A 10184-nucleotide genomic window follows, 5' to 3' on the forward strand; every position below is an offset into this window, starting at 1 on the left:
TAATAATTCTTCTGTCATGAAAGTAATACATGGGCTCCAGTAAGGATATTCATCTATGTACATATGTGTGCACAGATTGTAGAGACGCGCAACAGAGAAGGACTATATCCTGTATCTTAGAATCATAGAATCACAGAATAGTTAGGGTTGGAAAGGACCTTAAGATCATCAAGTTCCAACCTCCCTGCCATGGGCAGGGATACCTCACACCAAACAATATCACCCAAGGCTCTGTCCAACCCGGCCTTGAACACCTCCAGGGATGGAGCATTCACAGCTTCCCTGGGCAATCCATTCCAGTGCCTCACCACCCTAACAGTAAAGAACTTCTTCCTTATATCCAATCTAAACTTCCCCTGTTTAAATTTTAACTCGTTACCCCTTGTCCTGTCATTACAGTCTCTAATGAAGAGTCCCTCCCCAGCATCCCTATAGGCCCCCTTCAGATACTGGAAGGCTGCTATGAGGTCTCCAAGCAGCCTTCTCTTCTCCAGGCTGAACAGCCCTAACTTCATATGGGAGGTGCTCCAGCCCCTTGATTATCTTCGTGGCCCTCTTCTGGACTTGTTCCAACAGTTCCATGTCCTTTTTATGCTGAGGACACCAGAACTGCACACAGTACTCAAAGTGGGGTCTGACAAGAGCAGAGTAAAGGGGCAGGATCACCACTTTCAACCTACTGGTCACGCTCCTTTTGATGCAGCCCAGGATACGGTTGGCTTTCTGGGCTGCAAGTGCACACTGAAGCCGGCTCATGTTCATTTTCCCATCAACCAACATCCCCAAGTCCTTGTCTGCAGGGCTGCTCTGAGTCTCTTCTCTGCCCAGCCTGTAGCTGTGCCTGGGATTGCTCCGACCCAGGTGTAGGACCTTGCACTTGGCATGGTTAAACTTCGTGAGGTTGGCATCAGCCCACCTCACAAGCGTGTCAAGGTCCCTCTGGATGGCATTCCTTCCCTTCAGCGTATCAACAGAACCACACAGCTTGGTGTCATTGGCAAACTTGCTGAGGGCGCACTCAATCCCCCTGTCCATGTCACAGACAAAGATGTTGAACAAGACTGGTCCCAACACTGATTCCTGAGGGACACCACTTGCTACTGGTCTCCAGCCAGAGAGGACAGACGCAGCAGAATGCAAACAACAGGAATAAAGACTGTGGCATGATATCGACAGAGTACAGAGGGGTGGTTTTCACAGATTACCTATGAATTTATTCTCTTTGATACTCTCAGCAATAACTTTTCATCTCTTTGTCATGAGTCCTCCCAGTCTTCGTGCCTTTTTGTTCTTACGGGCACAGCGCTAGGCTATTGTGCAGCTGATCTCCAGGCTGTACCTGCAGGGCACTGTTCACATTGCTCAGACCTGCCTGCATTTCACCCCCCTGTGCTCCTGACTTTGGGGTTAGCCAGGATACCGTAAGCTCATCTGTCTGCCCTGACAGCACCCTTACTGATAATCCTACTACCTGAACAAGAAAGTATCTCTTCTGCCATATCGAGTGGATCTAACAGCATTGTGATTGGTTATAACAGGTTCATGATTCAGAATCCACCTCCTGAGAGGGGCTTTATCTGATTCACTTCAGCATGATGGAAAATGTAGTGATAAGCTTCAGGCTTTTCTTGTGATCCTTCTAGATCATCAGTTCTAGGGGTAGTATCTCAGTGTCTGTATGGCTTACTAGGTACACTCTGACACAGTCACTCTCATCGAGCTGCTGCAAGTACACTCAGCATGGACATGTCTGTCTTTTAAAAGTTCTCCATTCAAAACAGCAGTCATTAGCTGTTCCTGGTCACAGATCAGGACCTTACTCTAAGCACACATCATTCCAGGAATTCCTGCGCTCTTGTGACTATTTACTCTTCTGGCTACAGGTATGTTATGTTGGCTGTAGGAGCAGGTATTTATATGATTTACCTCTGTTCTCTTTCTTCAGTACATCGAATCCCTCAAGATGCAAGTAATCTCTGCACTTTCTGTCTTTGTGGTAGGTTCTTGTGGGGACTGCAGGAGGAAGATCTATTCTGACCACTTGGCTTCTTGGCATCTATACCGTATGTTGGCATTAATGAAACCAGGATTATCTCTGACTTCATGTTCTGCAGAGACATTAGTTCCTTTATAGACAGGACAGATGGCACCAAAATGGGAAGAGTTTATAACACAGCAAAGTAGAGCAGCACTGTTACTTCAAAGTGGGAGTCTGCAAACTCTGGATATACTTCCTAGAACTGGAGCTATCCTGAGGGCAACTCCTTCTAACAAAATCCTGCGCTATTCTAATGAAGCTCTGCAGTAGTTCACCTTCTTCCACTGAACTGTGCATAAAACCCCCACAATACTGTTGTAGTCCATAGCTGATTTAACATCTCAATTGCTCATCAAAGGTAAATCCCCTATCTAAACATTCACCATTGCTGGAGTGGTTTTGCAGATTAGAGGCACCTACGCACACTCACCCAGTTTTTGCTTTAGCTCAATACTCAGTGTATCTGTTCCATGTTAAGTCATGATTCTTATTAAGAGAAAGCTGATACAATGTCTCTGAAGAATGAAATTAGAGTATGTGTTTCAGTCTTAGGTCTTAATTATAAGCAGAACCAGACAAACCAGTTTACTAAGTGCTCGGTGTCACTGGTGTTAAAACCTGGTTTCCTCTTTTTATCATGTTTGTCAAGCCACATATTTTTTTGGATGGAGTGTCTAATAATAGTCTCCACAGTGAATTTGGTGACGGGGTGAGAAAGAGGGAAAGCCTGACTTAACATAGCTAATTCTTTTCTAGGGACAAGGCTAAGGAAAGAATGTATAGTTTTGACTACGTAAAAAATTTCACCAACTTTTTCTTTAAATTGCTCCGATTCTTAGGATCAGAAACCTGACTTATTGCAACAGAAAGACTTATGCATCAGGGATGTGCTACTTGCAACCCAAAGAATTTCTGCCTCTGCCACAGGAAGCTAAGTGAAGACAGGGGCAAACCTACATTTCCTTTACCCTCCTTCGTGAAGTAAGAAAATCTCCAAGCTATGCTGAAGCACAGGGTATGGAGGGAGATCCTCTTGCTCTAACTGTGGAACTTAATTATTTACTTTCTGGGTAGGAGAGAAAGCACCAAAGAGTTAGGTTTCATCACAGAGTAACAATGAGGGAACTTAAGTTATATATTTCTAAATAGACTAGAAGAGTCTCAATATCAAAGTTGGGAGCACCTTACCCTGGGCTGTACCATCTGATGATATTAGCTGTGGAAGAAGAGCATGGGTCTCCTCACACACCAAAAGGTAAACCAAAAGCTCTTTAGTTAGTTAAAAGGCAGAAAGCTATAGCACTGCCTCCTTGTTCTTCACTTTGTGCCTTTTGTTTTTTGTTTCCAATGCTATAAATGGAAATGAAAGATTTTCTAATGACTAAAAATGCAGGTAAATATAATTTTTCAGGTTAATATAAGGAGTAGAAAAATCTGCATTTGTCTCCAGATTAAACCACTTCTTTGACAGAGTTTTTGGTTCTCCTACTAAGCTAAACTAGCTTTATTCAGAGCTGGAGGAAGTTGCCATTCTGTAACTATGTGCTCCCCACAGTGTGATGAAGTATATGCCATCCCCTCACAGATCCAATGCTGCCCGCTGTGCAAGAGTGCAGCCATGCAGGGTGATCCAGAGATGGTTTGCTGCATCCCTCACCTGTAGGACAAGGCTGGACCTCCTACATTTCCTGCCTCCACTAGTCCAAATCGAGGTGAGTGGCGATGAAAATTAAACAAGGGAACAAGGGAGCTTCTCCCTGTCTGATGCCATTAGTGGCCTTTGTCTTGCTGACAAGCACTGTAGAAGAGGGGAATATCTGTGACTTGGGAAGAGCCTGGTGTTACTTGAGTGGCAGCTGAGACTTGGTGGTGACTTCTGGTAACTAAAGTGGAAGAAGACTTGAGTTTCAGATTTGGGAAGATGGGGTACACAGAACAGTTTCTGTGGAAGACAGGAAACTGGGAGCTGAGAAGCTGTGTGAAGGAAGCGATTCAGTCAATCAAATCATTCATCAACGGTATTAGAATAGAAACCAACTGGGATTGGGGAAACTGATGACGAAAAAAGCACCAAGTCTTACTAGGAGCTAAAATACAGGATAAGAAAAGGAAATGTATGGAGAAAAACAGATCGAGTAAATTAAGGAACTGAGTGAGACAGGGATAGGAGGAGCCCAAGGAAAAGGCTATGACAAGGAGCTGAAAAACAGAATAAAGAAGTTGAAGACTATCGGCAAAATGTCTAATACGGATTTTGAAGAGATGAAGACTTGGCCAGAAGGGCTAGAAAAGAAAAGTGAAATTTGGTAAAGCAAGAAGATGGAAGCTTGGTAGCGAACCTTGAGGAATGGAGGCTGAAAGCTGAAGACAACAAAATAAAAGAGATAAGAAAGAAACAGGTGGAACCTGAGCATGAAGGTGTGGGAAATGAAAAGGAGAAAATGTGAGGCAGTGGGTAGAGACATGTATGCCGTGCAGCGCAGTCTGTGCGCGGGCACGGACTGGTGTTCAAACTCCGTGAGTTTTGCCATTTCTATACCAGGGGTTGTCCATTGCCTTTGTCCCACTCCCCCTGGGATTAAAGAACACTAAAGTCACTAGGTGTCATACATGAGAGAAAGCCCATCTCCTTCACATTACATAAATCATTTGCCCAGGGGGAGCAAGGGATGCAAGGTGGAGTGAAGAGGACATCCCCTGCTGTGTCCAGGACCTCTACCTTGCTCTCCATCTCATTCTGAAGCTGCGGGCTGAGGAAGAGATTGCACCAAGAGCAATCACAGCCACATGGCGAAGGCAGTCACATTCTGGCCTGGGAAACTATGCTTTATCCTCTTCTTTGCCACAAAATTTCTGTGTGGCGCTGGGCAAGTTTTGAAACCTGCCTTCTCAGAGGTGATGACTGCCTGGCTGCTCCTCATATGACGCATGTGCGGGTGGAGATTTTGGGTCTGACATGCAGGAGTGCTGAGTTCTCACAGCTGTAGCTGAGGTAGTGCACTCTGTGCTTTGGAGACAGAAAGTAGAGTATTAAATAAACTGAGAAATCAGGTCCTAGGGAGTACACAGAAGGAATGGAAACTTTTGACCTTAATCACTTTGTACTGCAGTTCCTTATGTGTAAAATGTGGATTGTACCACCCCCTCATGTTGCAGGGTTTACGAACAAAGAGCAGTTAACATTCAGATACACTCAGATGCTTTAGTAATGAGGCAGGAGTGTCTGAGTAATGTTATTTTCAGAGCCATTTTCGAATAGTAAGTAAAGCATGAGGCTAGGTGCTGAGCAAAGAGGAGGACATGAAAGCCGAAAGAGCTGCTCACCAAATGACTAACTGTGCATGCAAAGAGACCGTGGTGGAGTGGAAAAAGTTATTATGAGATCTTGAAAGGACTCTCCTAAGGCAAAGAGCAACTAAAATAGAGCTGCAAAGGTAACTTAAATTCTGGGATTTCCTGCCATGACTGTTTGGTTTTAAATGTCTGATGAACAGTTTTGTGCACAACGTAAACATATTGGCAAACTGTTTGCTGAAATGGTCACTCTGTCTGTAATGCAAGATGAGTGATGCTTTCCTCATCATAGTGTAGTATATTCTGTTGGTGAATAATAGTGTCATTCATGCAATAATTTTAATGAATATGTTGGCATTCATAGGAGCAGGGTTTTAGACAAGTGGGCAACTATTGCAGTCATTTTACAGATCTGTCCTATGTAGATTTGAAAGGAACATTGAAGAGTTGGGAACAAATCCCAAATCCCTGCATCTTGCACTTTCCCCCTAAAGATCAAACAAGGCATACATTATTCTTCAAGTCACATTGGGTTAGAAACACTGCATAGATAAACACAGGTCTGCAGTTTACCTTGGAATTCAGTGGTTGTCTCACCATTTGACATAACTAGGGGCAGGTCTGGGATGAATAATTATTTGGGAACACTAAGCATGTTAGAGGAGAAATCCAGGTCTGACACTGAGGGAAATCTGAATGAATCTTTATTTTACAAAAATCTCTGGGGTCTGTATGAGTCTTATGTGATGGACTCAAAAGAGCTTCTGGTATCAACAGCTCAAAGCCAGGGACACGGATGAGGTCTGGCTTTGGAATTAAAGGTAGTTTCCTAGAACTGATGTTCACCTGTACCCTAATGCACAAAGGGGTACTCCTTTCCGTTGCATTGAGAGTGTGTGGAATCCCCTCTAATAACTGATCATGAAACTGTAACTGATACTTCAAAATTCACACATTTGATGGTTTGTTTTTAAAAATTTCTATGAGTCACAGGAATCTGTGAGGGCAGTTGGAAGCAGGGGGGGAAAAAGCAACCCTCTACAATGTAGGTCGCTAACTAGCAAAAAGTCAGTGGAGAAAAAATAAAAGCCCCGAACCAAGTAGAGGTCCTTACTCTAGTCACTATTTTGGGTACAGAAAATTTAATTTCTGAGCAATAAGGAACCCATAACTTTGTTTACTTCTCCACCATGAAAATAAAAGCAGAGTAGAATTTATTCCAAATGTCATTACAGTCTGTAGGTTCAGAGCTATGATTTTGACACCATGTGGAATATTTATCAGTAATATTTTAAAACTCAGTATACAGTTTTCCTGGTGGCTGTCTTCACTAATGTCTTCTCTTGGTCTCAGACAAGTAGATTTTACATACTCTGTATTCATAGCAGGAAGGCAATGTCTTGTGTCCCTTTAGAAGACAAACGACTTTTTGTAATATTTAATAATGTGGCTTTAAATTAGGAATGGAACTTTCTTTAGTTACACTGTGGACGTAATAAGTAAAAGGATAATATAAAAGTATCTTCAGCCTTTCCAAGGAAACCCCAAGAAAACAGTCATAAAATAAAGAGGTCGTGCAGATTTTTACCTTCTCATCTGCAGCAGCTCTAATTACAACTGAAACTGCAGGCCTTAACATCAGCTACTGGAAAACGTTTAATATTACCTGTGAGTAGAAAATGCTGCAGGCCTTGACCTGTCATTTTTCTTCACCACAATCGCAGCATATACCTCACTTAGATAACTGATACTCTACTGTACTTGCTGTTGACACATATTAAAATTTGCTCACAAAAAACATTGTCAATCAGGATTGAGACCTGTGGTATGGATGTAGCAATGGGTATGAGCAGTCCTGAGAGGTACGTTGCAACCTGAAAAGAGCACAGAAATAGTAATAACATTCAAGGAGGTCTTATCTGGATAAACTTCTGGAAGATGATCTTTCTGGTATATGCCTCCTTCTGCAAAAAGATTTTTTTGGGGAATCACTTGGCAGCTGATTTTAATCAGACTCAGGACTGCTCATTTTAATTCTTTAGGTCTTTGTCCCTAATGCAGTCCATTTCAACATCTGGATACTGACTCCAGTGAGTGAGAGGGCTATTTGAGTGTGGGTATTTCAAACATATCCTGAAACTGGATTAGCTGAGTTGGAATAGACCTCTGTGTGTGGACACTGGATAGACTGTCTCTTTACTCTTTATAGTATCTTAAAACATGTGGAATGAGACATCATACAGTTAACCCATGTGAAAAAGGAGGAGGTGTGGCTTTTCTGTGCAGGGACTGTATCCACAAAGAAGTTACAGCTCATAAAGCTATACTTACTTTCAAGAAAAGCAAAAATAGCCAGATCAGGTAATAAACACCTTTGTACAGGTATAGTTTAACTGAATGCGGCATACACAAGAATATCAATACCCTCCTTAGGAAGGTATGTAGAAGCATCTTTTTTAGTATATTAACTAGTAATTGTCTTTTAAATAGCTACTTTTGCCACTCAGGTTTTCAAGGATTACTGTTTACTTTGGGGTGTCTTATTTTTGTGTACTGGACACCCGAAAGAAACTCAAGGAAGGGCACTCATGCAGCACTAGAGAAGGATCTAGACTAAGTACCTTTTAAAAAGACGCCACCAAAGGAAGACAAGTGAGGTGACCAGTCACTTTTTAATGGTTTGCCCAAGTAAGACAGGAATGTGCTTCTTGGCAAACATTACTCCTGGGTTGTTGAAGCATTGAGCCTATGGTTTTCAATCACTAGTGTTTAATGCTACGATAAGCCTTTGGCATTTCCCTGCCTAGCAGTCGTGACAGAATGTAGTTTCACCTTGTGAGGATTGCCTCTGGCCAATAGTAGTACCAGGCCAGTAGTAGTACTAGTACTAGAATAAGTTCTCCCTTTATTCTAGAGGGAGAACATGCCTGATCTCCCATATTTTGCCATTATTTTATCAGTGGAGAGAGTCTGCTGCTGTTACATGCTGCTGAAGTGGTTTGAAAATTTCGCAGTAACTTAGGCTGGTGATACTACAAATCTGTAAGTTTGCCGTGGCTTTAAGCAACAGTGCTTTTCTCCTAGCAGGTGCATATTTACAGAATTAAGAGTGTTAAGTATGAGATGCTGATTTAAGAAAGAAGGTTAAACCACTTTCATCCTTTCCTATTGTCTCCTTTTTTTCCCCACAGCATACTGGCATGAAAAAGTGCTTATGACTTTCTCTGCAAATAACAAATCTGCTGCTGCAGACCTTAAATCTCTCTTAACCTCGTTGGTTCTTTTCATAACTGTCAGTAGCCACAACAGACCAGTTGTTGCTTAGGGATGGCTGTTGACATTCAACGCATTTTCTCTGCCTTAGTTACATGATCAGTATCACCCCAGAATGGATTTATCTGGTTCACTTGCTGGCATAGTTGCTTCAAGAGGTTGCAGATTGAAGTCACTGGTCTGTCTTCTGCTACGTGTTCAGTCAAAAGGCTCATCCTTGCTGTGCTGGTCTGGAGTAAAACCATGTGCTAAATTTATATGCATGTGGGAATGAAAAGCCCCTGTGGGAACGAAAAACCACTACATTCTTAGAAATAGATGGCCTCTAGAAGTGGTGAGTGTAGCGGTCAGTCATCTCAGCCCACTTGTGTACCAGATGTGGGAGTATAAGCCCACGCTCTTTAACTATTATATAGGTATAAGCTAATTTAGCATCACTTGACAGCTTTTTTTTAAGCAGTATCTTCTTTTCTTTTTTTTTCAGAGGGGAATGCCAGACTTGACTAACAAAGACAAGAGCAGACTAAATGTTTCCTTAACAGGAAGCCACTAGCTCTCCGCTTAGCAAGTGGGGAGGGAAAGCCTTTAAAACTGTTCAGACTTTCTCATGCAAATTTCAGTTGCACACAAATTAAACCTGTGGGAAAATGTCCCAGGGAAAACCTATGTGATTGGAAATTGAGCCCTCCAGTTCCTTCCAAAAAGTGATTGTGGTCTGTCAGTGATTATAAATGCACAATACACAAAACTGCACTGCAACATCATGCAGAAATCTAAAGGTGAGGGGGTTTTCAGGTATCCCAGGGTGGTTTTCCACTGTTTCAATCTGATCTGGTTTTGGCTACATCTTTTCTAAGAAAAGCACTTGAAGAGCTTTGAAGCAAAAATAGGCCATTGAAGGGCAAAGTAGTGCAGTGCCCCTAGGGGACCATGACAGTTTCTCAGATGAAGGCATTTACCATAGCTGTAGCCAGAAAATTAGTGTTTGAGTAGCTATTTGAAGCATCAGCATATACAATTGCCATTATAAGGAAACATCCTGGAGTCCTGTCAGCGATCAAGGAATGTTTCTAACTGCTCTTCTCACATACATCAAAGAGGTCATTTTTGTCTCCAGGCTATTCTGGCTTGGACTTGGGATCTGTATGCATACTTTCTTTGTGAGCTCAATGGTGCTGGTCAGACCATGTGCACATGTGCAACGGCTGAGGCCTTAGTCAGTGGCAAGACACCATCAGAGGGTAAAGCAGAAAAAGTGATAAGTGAGAGATGTGTTATTGTTTGCATGTTGTCTTCTCCAATCCTTATGGTAAAAAGGAGTCTTACAGGTTGTGAAGCAGCTCAGGTGAATTAAGAGCAACTGCAGCTGCTGTAATTGTCTTCCTAGGAAAACAAGTGTCAGTACTAAGCTCTATTCCCTGGAACTTTGCCTTTCTTTTGCTGAGAGCACAGAAAATGGTTTTGTTGGTTTCCATTGGACTTTGTGGGACAGTCTGCAGGGGGGCAAGTGTGCTGGTATGTGTATGTGAGGTTGCCTTAAGCCAGCACTGTCTGGCACATATATCCCAGAGCTGAAGGT

This window comes from Neopsephotus bourkii, unplaced genomic scaffold (assembly GCF_033783945.1).
Source record: "Neopsephotus bourkii isolate Nb327-2 ecotype Australia unplaced genomic scaffold, CSIRO-AGI_Nbou_v1 NB_1765, whole genome shotgun sequence".
Lineage (NCBI taxonomy): Eukaryota > Metazoa > Chordata > Aves > Psittaciformes > Psittacidae > Neopsephotus > Neopsephotus bourkii.